The sequence below is a fragment of the Phascolarctos cinereus genome, unplaced genomic scaffold (assembly GCF_003287225.1).
Source record: "Phascolarctos cinereus isolate Bilbo 61053 unplaced genomic scaffold, phaCin_HiC Scaffold_5;HRSCAF=322, whole genome shotgun sequence".
In the NCBI taxonomy this organism is placed as follows: Eukaryota; Metazoa; Chordata; class Mammalia; order Diprotodontia; family Phascolarctidae; genus Phascolarctos; species Phascolarctos cinereus.
The window spans coordinates 294,740,802-294,755,503 of NW_027555958.1; positions in this window are offsets into that span (position 1 = coordinate 294,740,802).

The following is a 14,702-nucleotide window of genomic DNA, read 5'->3' on the forward strand; positions in this document are numbered from 1 at the left end:
ATGACAGACAGTTTTCCTAGCCAAGCTCTATTTCAGTCTCGGGAGAGGTGAGAAGGCGTTTTCCCAGGAGCTGACATCAGTGCTGGGTATGTGTATGTGTGTGTGTGTGTGTGTGTATGGAGGGGGTGGGGGGGTCAGGGGGTGGGAAAGGGTGCAATGGGTGTGACTCCTTTCCCTCCACCATACAGTTGAAGAGATGATTGTGGGGCAGGGCTTGGGGAAACCGACTTTTTTCGGGAGCAATCTGTGAAGAAGCACTCTGGATTTCCACAGAGATCCCAAACTGATAAATGAAGGGGAATAAACCATCAGACCTCTACACCTTGGTCCATTCCTCTCCCTTCCATAGGGGAAGCTGAAACCCCAATGAGTCAATGGAATCCTCCTGGCTAGGAGGAAGGAAGGTTAATGGGATATCCCCAGGAGGAAGAAGGAGACCTTCACCCATCACTACATTAATAATAACTACAGTGATACTAATAATAATTCCTTACATACAACTAGTACTTTGCAGAAGTATTTAGTTTTTTGCACAGACTTTCTTTAATTTGATCAGCACAACAGCCTTGTGACATTGAGTATTATCATTGTCCCCATTTTACAAAGGAGGAAAGTGAAGCCCAGAGAGATTACATTGTAGGATCATAGCACTGAGAACTGGAAATGATCGAGTCCATCCTCTTTATATTATGGGAGAGGAAATTGAAACCGAGAGAAGATTAAGAGAATGTCTGAAGGAGACCATGGACTCCTTTAGCAACAGTACGGCAAAAGCTTTGGACTTCCTTCTCAGAATAAAGCTCTTAAATGCATAAAATAAAATACATAGGATTCCCAAGGAAACCAATTATATTGCAATACAGTCATAAGAATATTTATAAAAAAGTTAACAGACCCCAATTTAAGAATCCTTGTTCTAGGGATGCTCTCAGAAAAATATGGAAAGACTTACATGAACTGATGCAAAGTGAAGTAAACAGGACCAGGAGAACATTGCACACACTAACAGCAATATTGTATGATGATCTACTGTGAATAACTTAGCTATTCTCAGCAATACAATAATCCAAGACAACTCTGTAGGACTAATGAGGAAAGGTGTTGTCCATCTCCAGAGAAAGAACCAGTAGAGCCTGAATGCAGAGCAAAGATATTTTTCTTTACTTTATTTTCCTTGGGGGTTTTTTGTCTGTGTTTTCTTTTGAAGAATGTCTTACATGGAAATGTGTTTTGCATGGCTACACATGTATAACCAATGTCAAATTGCTTTGTCTAATCAATTCGGGGGAGGGGAAGGAGGGAGAGAATTTGGAACTCAAAATTTGAAAAGAGTGTTAAGATTGTTTTTACATGTAATTGTGAAAAATAAAATATCAAATAAGATTTTAAAAAAAGAATCCTTGCTCTAAGCTCAAACAGATGATAACAGCTAGTATTTGAGCCCAGGTCTTATAGGTCCATGCCAGATACAGGGCAGACCTTTGCCTCCCAGAATCACAAAACCTCTGAGTTGAAAGTCTCCGAAGCTATCTGTCCACCCCATAACAGTTCAAGAATCTCTTCTATAACATCCTAGATGAGTAGCCATCCAGACTGTACTTGGGGACCTCCTGCTTCATCACCTCCCTAGGTAGCTCATTTCACTTGAGGGGCAGCTCTATGTGTTAATTCAATTTAACAAAACTTTATTAAGCACCTACAATGCATAAGTGGTATGACAGAGTCCCTTCCCTCAAAAAGAAAATTAGATTCTGTGGAGAAGAAGTAAATACAGAGTGTCAGCAAAGTGATTTCAAGAGAGGCAAAGCACAAATACCTGGATGGATCAGGAGGCAGAAGCTGAGCTCTGCTTCGAAGGAAACTATCATATGGCATCAGAAATAAATTGGAAGCCCCTTGCAGACACCAGGGGCTACCTCTGCAAGGGCCCAGAGAAAAGAGATGGAATATTGTGTAAAACGAACACCTAGTAAGCAAGTCTGATTGGAGAGAAGTAACATAAGATATGACTGGGCAGCTACTTGGCACTGTGGATAGAGAGCTGAGCCTGGAGTCAAGACAATTGTCCTCCTGAGTTTAAATGTGGCCTCAGACACTAGCTGCATGACCCTGGGCAAGTCACATAACTGTGTTTGCCTCAGTTTCTTCATCTGTAAAATGAACTGGAGAAGGAAATGGCAAACCACTCCAGTATCTTTGCCAAGAAAACCCCAAATGAGGTCATGAAGGGTCTGAAATGATTCAATATTTTTGGTGGCACAGTAGATAGAATGCTGGGCCTGGAGTCAGGAAGACTCATCTTCATGAATTCAAATCCAGCCTCTGACACTTATTAGCTGTGTGACCCTGGGCAAGTCACTTAACCTTATTTGCCTCAGTTGCTCATCTGAAAATGAGTTGGAGAAGAAAATGGCAAATCATTTCATGATCTTTGCCAAGAAAACTCTAAATGGGGTCTAGAAGAGTCAGACATGACTGAAAAACAACAACAATAATATAAAATAAAATGGGAAAGGTAAATAGAAGCCATACTATGGATGACTTTAGATGCATGACTGAGGATTTTGTTTTTTATCCTAGAGGCATTAGGGTAGCCACAGAAGATTTTTTGATAGAGGAATAACCTGGTGTATTTTTTCCATTTTGATTTCATTTTTATAGTATGTGTTTTATGAATATCAGTCTAGCAGCTGTATAGAGGATGGACTATGGGGAAAGAGCCTAGAAACCTGGAGACTATTTATGTGCATTATTGCATTACTGAGTGAGGTGATGAGGACACTGAATGAGGTTAGAGGATATACGAGTGATGAGCAAGAAATGGACACAAGAAATAAAAAAGTAGAATTGACAAGATATGACAACCAATAGAATATGGGGGGATGCAGGATGAGGAATAGGGAGGGAGAGTGAAGAATCAAAGTTGACTCCAAGGTTGTGAATGTGACTAGAAGTTGGGCAGAGGAATAGACTTTGGGGAAAATGTGAGGTCCGTTATCGCTTTGTCATTTGGGATGCCTCTGAGGTATCTACGGGAGCCAGCCAGCAGGTAGTTGATAATGAAGGACTGGAGTTTAGGAGAAAGATTGTTGTTTGGTCATTGTTCAGTCATGTCTGACTCTTTGTGACCCCATTTGGGGTTTTCTTGCTAAAGATACTGGAATGGTTTACTATTTCCTTCTCCAGCCCATTTTACAGATGAGGAAACTGAGGCAAACAGGGTGAAATGACTTACCCAAGGTTACACAGCTAGCAAGGGTCTGAGGCTGGATTTGAACTCACGAAGACAGGTCTTCCTGACTGCAGTTCCAACTAGCTGCCATAGGAGAAAGATTAAGGTTAGATATAGAGATTTTGGAATGATCTGCCTAGAGGTGATCATTGAACCCATGGAAGCAGATGGGACGAGTAAGGGAGAGAGTCTAGAGAGAAGGGAAGAAGAACCAAGACCAAGTTAGGGAGGGAGAGATAGAATTCAGAATTCAAAACTTTAGAAAAAAATGCTTAAAATGGTTTTAATGAGTAATTGGGGAAAAAATAAATTTTATACATATTTATATTTTAAAAAGAAAGGGATGTGGGAGGAGAGGGAAGATAGTTTAGATTTTTTCAAAAAAAGTTTTATTAAAGCCTTCTGTTTTTACATCATGGGAATTTCTAGATATACCCTCTTCATACCGTCCCCCCATACCTCAAGGGCCTCCCCTTATAACAAATGGGGGGAAAAACACAGCTAAGCAAAACCAACTGACATTTGGACTGAATCTCATAGTACATTCAACATTCCACAAAGGGCCAACCCTTGATTAGAGACTGGAGCAAAAGAGGAGAAAATGAGGAATGATTGGGGTGGGGGAGAGGGAGAGTTGGAAGGAGTGGAGATATAGAGAACGGGGGGCAGGTGAATGTCAAATCAAAATAATCCAACACCCAACAAATTGGCAAAGATGACAAAAGATGAGAAATAGCAATATTGGAGGAGTTGTGGAAAGTCAGGCACACTGCATTATTGGTGGAGTTGCAAAGTACAGTCCTTCTGGAATGCAACATAGAATTATGCAAGTAAAGTGACTGCAATGTCATACCCTTTTGACCCAGAGATTTATTGCTAGACATGTATCCCAAGGAAGTCATTGATTAAAATAAAAAGGTTCATATATACCAAAATATTTATAGCAAAGAGAGGGAGGAATTCATGGTGGTTGGACTCTATTTTTGCAGGGAAGGTCTTCTGTGGAGATGGTGAGCGGAGGGGTGGCATTGGGAGATTTGAGTTGTTGAGTTGTTTCAATTCTGTCTAACTCTTCCTGACCCTAAAGGGTTTTCTTGGCAAAGATACTGAAGTGGTTTGCCATTTCCTTCTTCAGCTCATTTTACAAATGAGGAAACTGAGGCAAACAGGGTTAAGTGACTTGCCCAGGGTCACACAGCTAGTAATTGTCTGAGACCATATTTGAACTCAGGAAGATGAGTCTTCCTGATTCTAGGCCTGGAACTCTATCCACTGTGCCACCTCACTGCCCCTGAAAATCAATTAGGGAAGAGTAAAAAGGATTGCCTTGATGGAGGGAGGGCCCAGTTGTGATTAGACAAGAGAAATTGTAGGGAATCTAGTCAGCGTATTTGCATGACTTCCTCTAGCACATGAGGAGAAATGGAGCAAGTCCTGGTGGAGGAGGTAATGCAAGGTTGGGGTCTGAGAAGCCATGAGCAACAATAGGAGAACAGGGCAAAAGATACAAGATTCAAGAGCAGAAGTCAGTGCAATGTTGAACTATTTTACCAAAGGGGCAAAATTGGGAAGATAGTGAGGGTTGTGAGAATATTATGGGTGCATGACCTAGAGATAATAATAAGGATAAAGAATAGGCTTAAAAGTAATCAGGCAGCTTTCCCAATAAATATTGTGATCTCTTAATCAAATCCAATGGCCATTTGACCATTCTGTATCCTTTGATGCTGTCAATCACACCCTTCTCCTTGATCCCCTCTTCTTCCTGGGTTTTTGTGCCACTATTCTCTCCTGGTTCTCCTCTTATTTATTGGGCCACGCACCCTACTATGCTGGATCTTCATCCCAGTCATACCCACTAAACATGAGTGCATCACAGGGCAAGCTCTTTGGCTTGCTTTTCTTCTCCCTGTACACTATTTTGTTTGGTGATCTTGGCTCCCATGGATTCAATTATCCTCATTGTATGGATGATTCTCAGATATTCAGTCCTAACCTCCAGGTCACCAGTCTCACAACTCCACCTGCCTAATGGACGTTTTGACCTGGAAGTCCCACAGACGTGGTTAACTCAGCAAGTCCACAACTGAACTCATTATCTTTCTCCCTAAGCCTTCCTCCTTCCTAATTTTCCTATTATCATAGAGGGTACCACCAGTCTCAGTCATCCAGGCTGGAAAACTAGGTGCCATCCTCAACTACTTCCTCTCACCCTCCGAATCCAATTTGTTACCAAATCCTATTGATTCTACCTTCATAACATCTCTCATATATGACCCCTTCTTTCCTCTGGCACGGCCACCACCCAGGCCTTCCTCATTTCATGCCTTGACTACTGCAATAGATTCTGACTGATCTCCCTTCCTCAAGTCTCTTCCCACTCCAGTCCATCCTCCACCCAGTTGCTAAAGTAATCTTCCTAAAGCACAGGTCTGAACATGTCACCCCTTCTTAATACATAAACTCCAGTTGGGGAGAGGGTTGTAGAGCCAAGATGGCAGAGTAAATGCAGGGACTCTCTGATGTCTCCCAAATTGCCCTCCAAACAACTTTAAATAATGCTTCAAAACGAATTCTGGAACAGCAGAAGTGACAAAAAGATGGGGTGAAACAATTTTCCAGGGGACAGCTAGGTGGTGCGGTGGATAGAGCACCAGCCTTGGAGTCAAGAGGATCTGAGTTCAAATCTGGCCTCAGACACATAATACTTCATAGCTGTGTGATTCTGGGCAAGTCACTTAACCCCAATTGCCTCTCTGGAAAAAAAAATAAACAATTTTCCAGCCCAAGACAATTTAGATTGGCAGGAAAGGTCTTTCTCACTGGGGTGAGAGTAGAACACAGCCTCGAACAGGAAATGCTGCAACCAGTCAGCTTACAGGTGACTGAATTGGTAGTGGTGGCTTCTACGGCTCTCTGGCGATAGACAATAAAGGGGCTGGACAACTAGTCAGAAGGACATTACAAGGGACCCTTTACTGGCACTGGCTGCAGGACTCTGTTGTATTGCCCGTATGTAGATCTAGGTAAGAGTCCCAAGGTGAGGAGGAGCACGAATATGATCAGGGACCCTGGTCACAGACGCAGGGCAGAAGAGAGTGCTTGTGGTCACTCAGACCAGAACACAGGCCAAGACAGTAGTAAACACACCTCTCCTTAGATCATACCACTTTGGAAGAAATGAAAACTTACAGATGCTCCAGAACTAGCTCTGAAAACAGTAGCACAAAAAACCTGAAGTTTGGAATAGTGCCCCCTCTACTCTAGGAACAGAGCCCAACTTTAACATGAAGTCAAAAGTCAAGATATAGGTTGGTAAACATGAGCAAACAACAACAAAAAGAGCCTGATGATAAAAAGTTACTATGGTAACAGAGAAAATCAAAGTATGAACTCAGATGAAGACAACAAAGTCAAAACTGTTACATCCAAAGCCTCAGAGAAAAATGTGAATTGGTCTGAGGCCCAAAAAGAATTCCTAGAAGAGCTCAAAAAGGATTTAAAAATCAAAGAAGAGAGGTAGATAAAAAATGGGAAAAGAAGTAGCAATAATGCAAGAAAATAATGAAAAAAGAGTCAACAGCTTGGTAAAAGGGGGATAAAAAAAACTGAAGAAAATAATACCTTAAAAAACAGAATAGGCCAAATGGTAATAAAAGAGGCACAAAAATCCACTAAGAGAGGAACTCCTTAAAAAGCAGAATTGGCCAAATGGAAGCTCACTAAAGAAAATAATTCCTTAAAAATTAGAATGGGACAAGTGGAAGTTAATGACTCCATGGGACAGCAAAAAATAATAAAACAAAATCAAAAGAATGAAAAAATGAAAGAAATTAAATATCTCATTGGAAAAACCTGGAAAATAGATCAAGGAGAAATAATTTAAGAATTACTGGACTCTCTGAAAGCCATGATTTTTTTAAAAAAGAGCCTAGATATCATTTTTTCAAGAAATTGTCAAGGAAAACTGCCCCAATATCCTAGAACCAGAGGGTAAAATAGAAATTGAAAGAATCTATCGATCACCTCCTGAAAGAGATCCCAAAATGAAAACTCCTAGAATATTATAGCCAAATTCTAGAGCTCCCAGGTCAAGGAGGAAGTATTGCAAGCAGCCAGAAAGAAACAAAGCAAATATTATGGAGCCACAATCAGGATAACACAAGATTTAGCAGCTTCTACGTTAAAGGATCAGAAGGCTTGGAATATGATATCCCAGAGGGCAAAGGAGCTAGGAATACAACCAAGAGTCACCTACCCAGCAAAACTGAGTATAAGCCTTAAGGGGGAAAAATGGATTTTTAATGAAAAAGAGGACTTTTAAGCATTCCTGATGAAAAGATCAGAGATGGGGGCAGCTAGGTGGCACAGTGGATAGAGCACTGGCCCTGAAGTCACGAGTACCTGAGTTCAAATCCGGCCTCAAACCAAACACTTGACACTTACTAGCTGTGTGACCCTGGGCAAGTCACTTAACCCCAAATGCTTAAAAAAAAAAAAGACCAGAGATGAATAGAAAATTTGGCTTTCAAATAGAAGACTCAAGAGAAGTATGAAAAGGTAAACAAGAAAGAGAAATCATAAGGGATTTGATGAGGTTAAACTGTTTACAAGTCCCCCTACAGGGTAAGATGATACTTATAACCCCTAAGAACTTTATTATTATTAGGGCAGTTAGAAGAAGTATGCATAGACAGAGGACACAAGTATAAGTTGACTATGATGGGATGATATCTAAAAAAATTAAATTATGAAGTGAGAAAGAGGGATGCACTGGGAGAAGGGAGAAGGGAGAGGTAGAATGGGGTAAATTATCTCACATAAAAGACACAAGAGCTTTTACTGTGGAGGGGAAGATGGTGGTGGGGAGTAGACAATATTTGAACATTACTCTCATCAGAATTGGCTCAAAGAGGGAATAAATATACACACTCAGTTGAGTATAGAACTCTATCTTACCCTATAGGGAAGTAAGAGGGAAATAAGAAGGGGTGCTGATAGAAGGGAGGGAAGATTAAAGGAGGCAGAGCCAACATGGCAGAGTGAAAGCAGTGACTTGCTTAAGTTCTCCCCCAAACCTCTCCAAATACTCATAAAAAATGGCTCTAAACAAATTCTGAAGCAGCAGAACCCACAAAAAGACAGAGTGAAACAACTTTCTAGCCCAAGACAACCTGGATGATTGATCAGAAAGGTGTATCGCAGGCCGCAGAGAACCTGGAGCAGGCCTCAGAGGACTGAATCGCGGGGACCTGTGGAGGTTTCCAGACTCCTCAATCCACGAATGCCAAAGACAATTTAGAAGGTCAGCGGGAAAAGTCTGTTTCTGCCGGTGCTGAGAAAGGAAGGCGGGGTTTCAGCTCCATTCCCTAAGAGTGTGGCTCTGGGGGGGCAGCTGCTTCCTGAGTTCTGGCCCACTGACTGAGGGGGAATCCAGCGGCTGATCAGAGAGGGATCGCAGGGATCTCTTTGCCAGTGCTGAGGCAGGAATCTCTTGCTTTGCCTGTGTTTGGATCTGGGTCACAGTTCTGGGCCGCGGTGCTGGGGGTGAGGAGGAGCACTGGCTCAGTGGAGTTGTAGTGGCTACAGAAAGGAGTACTTGTGGTCACAGGCCAGGAAAGGAGTAAACACCTTGCCCCTTATCATACCACCTTGGAAGAACTGAAAATTTACAGGTGCTTACAAGTATCTCTGAAAACAGCTGTACAAACCCCTGAAGCTTGGGACAGTACATTCTCCACATTGGAAGAAGACTCTTACCTTAACAAAGAGTTTAAAACTCTAGTAATTGGCCGGGATCATGAGCAAGCAGCGCAAAAAGAGTCAGACTGTATTATCTTGCTTTGGTGACAAAGAACATCAAAATATACAACCAGAAGAAGACAACAAAGTCAAAGCTCCTACATCCAAAGCCTCCAAGAAAAATATGAATCAATCCCAGGCCTTGGAAGAGCTCAAAAGGGATTTTGAGAAGCAAGTAAAGGAAGTAGAGGAAAAACTGGGAAAAGAAATGAGAGTGATGCAAGAAAATCACAAAAAACAGGAGCAAAACACTTTTGAGGAGGGAAATAGTGAAAAGAGGGAAGGATAAGGATAAATGGGGGAGATAGAATGGAGGGAAATACACAGTAATTATAAGTGTGAAAAAAATTTACAGCAAGTTTCTCTGATAAAGGTATCATTTCTCAAACATATAAAGAACTGAGTCAAATTTATAAGACTACAAGTCATTCCTCAATTGGTAAGTGGCCAAACGATATGAACAGGCAGTTTTTGGAAGATGAAATCAGCCATGTACAGTCATATGAAAAAATGCTCTAAATCACTATCGATTAGAGAAATGCAAATTAAAACAACTCTGAGGTACCACTTCACACCTATCAGATTGGTAAATAGGACAGAAAAGGGAACTGACAATTGTTGGAGGGGATATGGGAAAATTGGGACTTTAAAGCACAGTAGGTGGAGTTGTGAACTGATCCAAGCATTCTGGAGAGCAATTTGGAACTATGCCCAAAGGGTTATAAAAATGTGCATACCCTTTGATTCAGCAACAATACTACTGTACGCCTAAGGGATTTTTTAAAAGAATAAGAAAAGAACTTGTACGTACAAAAATATTTACAAGCAGTTCTTTTTGTAGTGGCAAAGAATTGGAAATTGAGGGGATACCCATCCATTGGGGAATGGCTGAACAAGTTGTGGTATATGATTGTGATGGAATACCATTGTGCTATAAGAAATGATGAGCCATATGATTTCAGAAAAACCTGGAAAGACTTACGTGAACTAATACAAAATGAAGTGAATAGAACCAGGAGTACACTGTAACAGTAATATTGTACAATGATCAACTGTGAATGATTTAGCTATTCTCAGCAAGATAATTCCAAAGAACTTATGATGAAAAATGTTATCCACCTCCAGAGAAAGAACTGAGTCTGAATGCAGATCGAAGCATACCTTTTTTAAACTTTATTTTTCTTGACTTTTTTCTGTTTTCTTTCACAAAATGACTAATATGGAAATATGTTTTACACAACTGCACATGTATAATTATATCAAATTATTTGCCTTCTCAATGAGGGCGGAGGGGAGGGAGGGATTGAAAGAATTTGGAGCTCAAAATTTTTTAAAAATCTTAAAAATTGTTTTTACATGTAATTAAAAAATAGAAAAAAAAAACCTCCAGTGGCTTCCTATCACTTCCAGGATCAAATATATAACCCTCTGTTTGGCACTGAAAGCCCTTCATAACCTGGTCCCCTTTTGTTTTTCCAGTCTTATATCTAACTTGGCTGCACATACTCTGTATTCCTTACACAAAACACTCCATCTCTCAACTCCAAGGTCTTTTCCCTGGCTGTCCCCAATGCCCGGAATTCTCTCTCCTTATCTCTATCTGCTGGTTTCCCTAGATTCCTTCAAGTCCCGGCTAAATTCCCATCTTTTACAAGAAGCTTTGACTGATACCCTTGAATGCTAGTGCCCTCCTTCAACAACTACCTTCATTTTATATCTTTTTTTTTTTTTTGTACACAGTTGTTCCAAGTTGTCTTCTCCAGCAGACTGTGAGTCCCTTGAGGACAAAGAGTTTTTTGTCTTTCTTTGTACCTCCAGTGCTTCATACAGTACCTGGCACATAATAAGTCCTTAAATACTTGTTGATAACATTTTGATAACATAGGAGTAAAGCAAGCATAGTCCCTGTTCCCTGCTGTATTTGATATAGTCCTAGAAATGCTAACAACAGCAATAAAACAAGAGAAAGAAATTAAAGGCATAAGCATAGGCAAAGGACAGGAAAAAAAAGGTTCCCATTGGTTGATACTATGATGGTTTACTTAAAAGATTCCAGAGAACCATCAAAGAAACTGAGACAATATCAATAAAATAGGATATAAAGTGAATCAACAAAAATCAATAGCATTTTTATATAACAAAGATGAAATCCGATAGGAAGTGATAGAAAGGAATGTTCCATTCAAACTAATTACAAGAAGCGTAAAATATCTGAGAGTTCCATCTACCAAAGCACACTCAAGACCTATTTGGATACAATTGCAAAATGCTCTTTCAAGAAATCATGTCTTCAATATAACGGGGACTGGCCAAAGAAGACCTAGTTCTAGTGAATGAATACTAGGTTCTACTGGCTAACAACCCACATGATGCTGAGTCTTTTTCTGGAAGTATGTGATCATGTGCAATCCAAGAGGTCTTGCTTCTGAATAGTGAAGAAGAGCCTTTTGATTAGCTGTCGAGCTGGACTTAAGTTGTACATATGAAAGGTCATAGACTGACCAAATTTCTCTCTTCCCTGTGGGTAAACAAGGCATCTGAAAATCTCCAACTGGGGAGAGAGGCCTTGGTCCCTTATCTCCCCTTGCAGGCTACTGTTTGCCTTGAACAAATAGTTCTATCTATTTTCTGTCTCTGTTGTGTTTAATTCTTTCCTGACCTTAGGTGAAGAAGTGGACGAGATAGAAAGGACTAAACTTATGAGCCCTTAGGAGCTGCAAAAGGTTGGAAGGGCCACCAGAGATCCAGGAAGACAAGAGTTTGTTAGTGGTGGAGGCTGGTGAGGAGCACAGAACCTGAAGACCAACGCGAGGGAGGCAGCCCAGCAGTGGATCTACCCAGCAGCCTAAATGCCTGTCTGCAGCTATGACACATTCAGAAGTGAGCCATTGTAGCAGCCCGTCTAAATCTGAATTCACTCTCCCCAGTGGCTGTGTGGGTAGAAGGGAGAGTTAGTCCCAGTTCAGGGGCGTGTCTTTAAATATGGCTAGGTTATTTTAGTAAAAATCCCTTTATAAAAGCAAATCGTTATTAATTACGTATTGATATTGAGGAGATATCAATTACCTTGTCCAGTTATGTAGTGCATTGGATAGAGTGCCGGGCGTGGTATAAGGAAGACTCATCTTCCTGAGGTCAAATCTGGTTTCAGACACTTACTAGCTGTGTGACCCTGGGCAAGTCACTTCACCCTGTTTGCCTCAGTTTCCTCATCTGTAAAATGAGCTGGAGAAGGAAATTAGCAAATCATTCCAACAACAACAACAACAAAAAAAAATGAGGTCACAAGGAGTTGGACATAACCGAAATGCACGAACCATAAGACTGCCATCTACAGAGTCTGATGAAGATCTCGTTGTCTGGCTCTCTATGCTGCCCCGAGCTGGAAAAATGAATTGCTGAAATTTTCTTTTCTTGGATGTTCCCATCAGGATTTGGTCTGGCATGTTTTCTAGATCTTTGTGAAGAGCAGTGGGGAGAGTTTGACTCTGCTACTTTCTTCTATTCTGCCATCTTGGCTGTCTACCTTTTCCTTTAACTATTTGGACGCCATGCAAAGAATAGTGTACATTCACTTCTCAGCCCCTTACAGTCTGGCCTCTGACTCCACCACTGTCCTGAAATGTTATTTCAAAAATAATCCCTTCACCAGTAAATCTAATGATCTTGTCTTGTTCCTCACCTTCCGTGACTTCCCTGAAGCTTTTGACTCTCTTGCCTACCCTCTTGGATACTCTGTCCTTCCCTGGGTCTCTACACTGCTGTCATGTTTTTCCCATTTCCCATTGATCCTATGGATCAATCATATATATATACACACACACACACATATATGTGCGTATATATATGTATAATACATTATATCTATTAACATATATAATATTATATATGGTTATATATAAGTATATGTAAACACATATACACACATATAAACATATGTCTATTATGTATATGTATTATTGATGATATTTCATAATTTATGAAGAATAATGGAATTTCCCTGCTTATCTCTTTCAACCATGTCTATTTTTTATCGCTCCTTTATCTTATATCATGTTTGCTACCCCCTTTTAAAATTTTATTTGAAGCATAATAAGTTCTGTTCCACCTCTGTATTTTAATTCTGTGTGAATCTTTATGTTTCAAGTGGGTTTCATGTAAACAACATTTTTCCAGGTTCTACTTTTTAATACATTCTGTTAGCCAGCTCTGCTTTATAGGTGAGCTCATCCCATTTATGTTCAGGGTTATGATTGTTACTTGCATATTTTCCTCTATCATATCCTCTCTTATTTTTTCCTTTCTTTACCTCCTAACCTTTAAGAAGAAGTTTATGAGAGAGATGAAATGTGGTCGACACTAGTAGTCAGGTAGCCCAGGGTACAGACCGGACCTGTGCACTATGTACCAGAGTTCTGGACCTGGAGTTGGGAAGATCTGAGTTCAAGTCCTGCCTCGGACACCTACTAGCTTTGTGACCCTGGGCAAGTCAGTTAACCTCAGTATCAGTTTTCTCAATTGTCAAATGGAGATAATAAAAGCACCTGCCTCCTAGGGTTGATGTGAAGATAAAATCAGATAAGATTTGTAAAGTATTTCACAAAACCTATATAAATGCTAACCATTGTTACTATTAGTAATCTGTAGTTGAAGTGGTCTGCTCCCACTTCCCTTATTCTCCTCTCTACACTTGGCCCAGACCCCTATCACTGATCACTATCACTTCTTCCTGTCTCCTGGATGTTTCCTAGTTGAATTTAATGTATTTCCACATAAAACTCTTTAACTCTGTATGTTTATATATGTGTTCACCACACTTTTGTCTAGGTCAGAGTGAGGTTCATGAGATTCAAACTTACCCCACCATTCCCTCCATGTTTGTATACTTGTCTCTCAAATACCAGGTGTGAGAAATAGTAAGTTTCTCATTTCTTCTCTAGTATATTCTTTCCCTCTCTATTTTCTTTCCTCCCTTAAAACCACAAAAACAGAATAAAACTCTTAACTAGATCCTGCACTAGTTTCTTAGTTCCTTCTATGACCCTTAAAGACAGTGTGGTTCAAAAGAGACATTTGTCCCTCTTTCTACTATTGGCATCTAAAATCTTCATCCAATGGATCAAATGTAGTGATCTTTCTAGGTTTCTCTTGTCACCTGCATTTATAGTTCAAAGATTCTATCTAGTTCTGTTCTTTTCATCAAGTATACTTGAAAGTCCTCTCTCCTATTAAATATGCAGTTTTCTCACAGTATGGGTTATATTTAGTTGTTCAGAATAAATTATTCTTGTTTGTAAGCCTTTATCTTTTGAATTTTGGAATATAACATTCTAAGATTTTTTTTCTCCTTTATAATAGTTTTTACACAGTCTTGTGGGATCCTGCTTACAATTCCTTGTAGTTGAATTCTCTCTCTTCCTCTTCCTCTTCTTCTCCATCCCCATTCCTCCTTATCTCCCACCTTTTCTCTCTCTTTCCTTTGCAATATTTTTTTTCTTTGATCTGAAAGCTCTAGATTTTGGTCATAACATTCCTGAGTGTTTTCAATTTAAGGTTTCTTTCCAAGAAGCAATTAACTGGTTCTTTCTACTATTACTCTGTTCTTGGTCCTTGGGTTCTAATAGATAAGGACAATTTTTGGAGGTTTTTTTGAAATATGGTGTCCAGA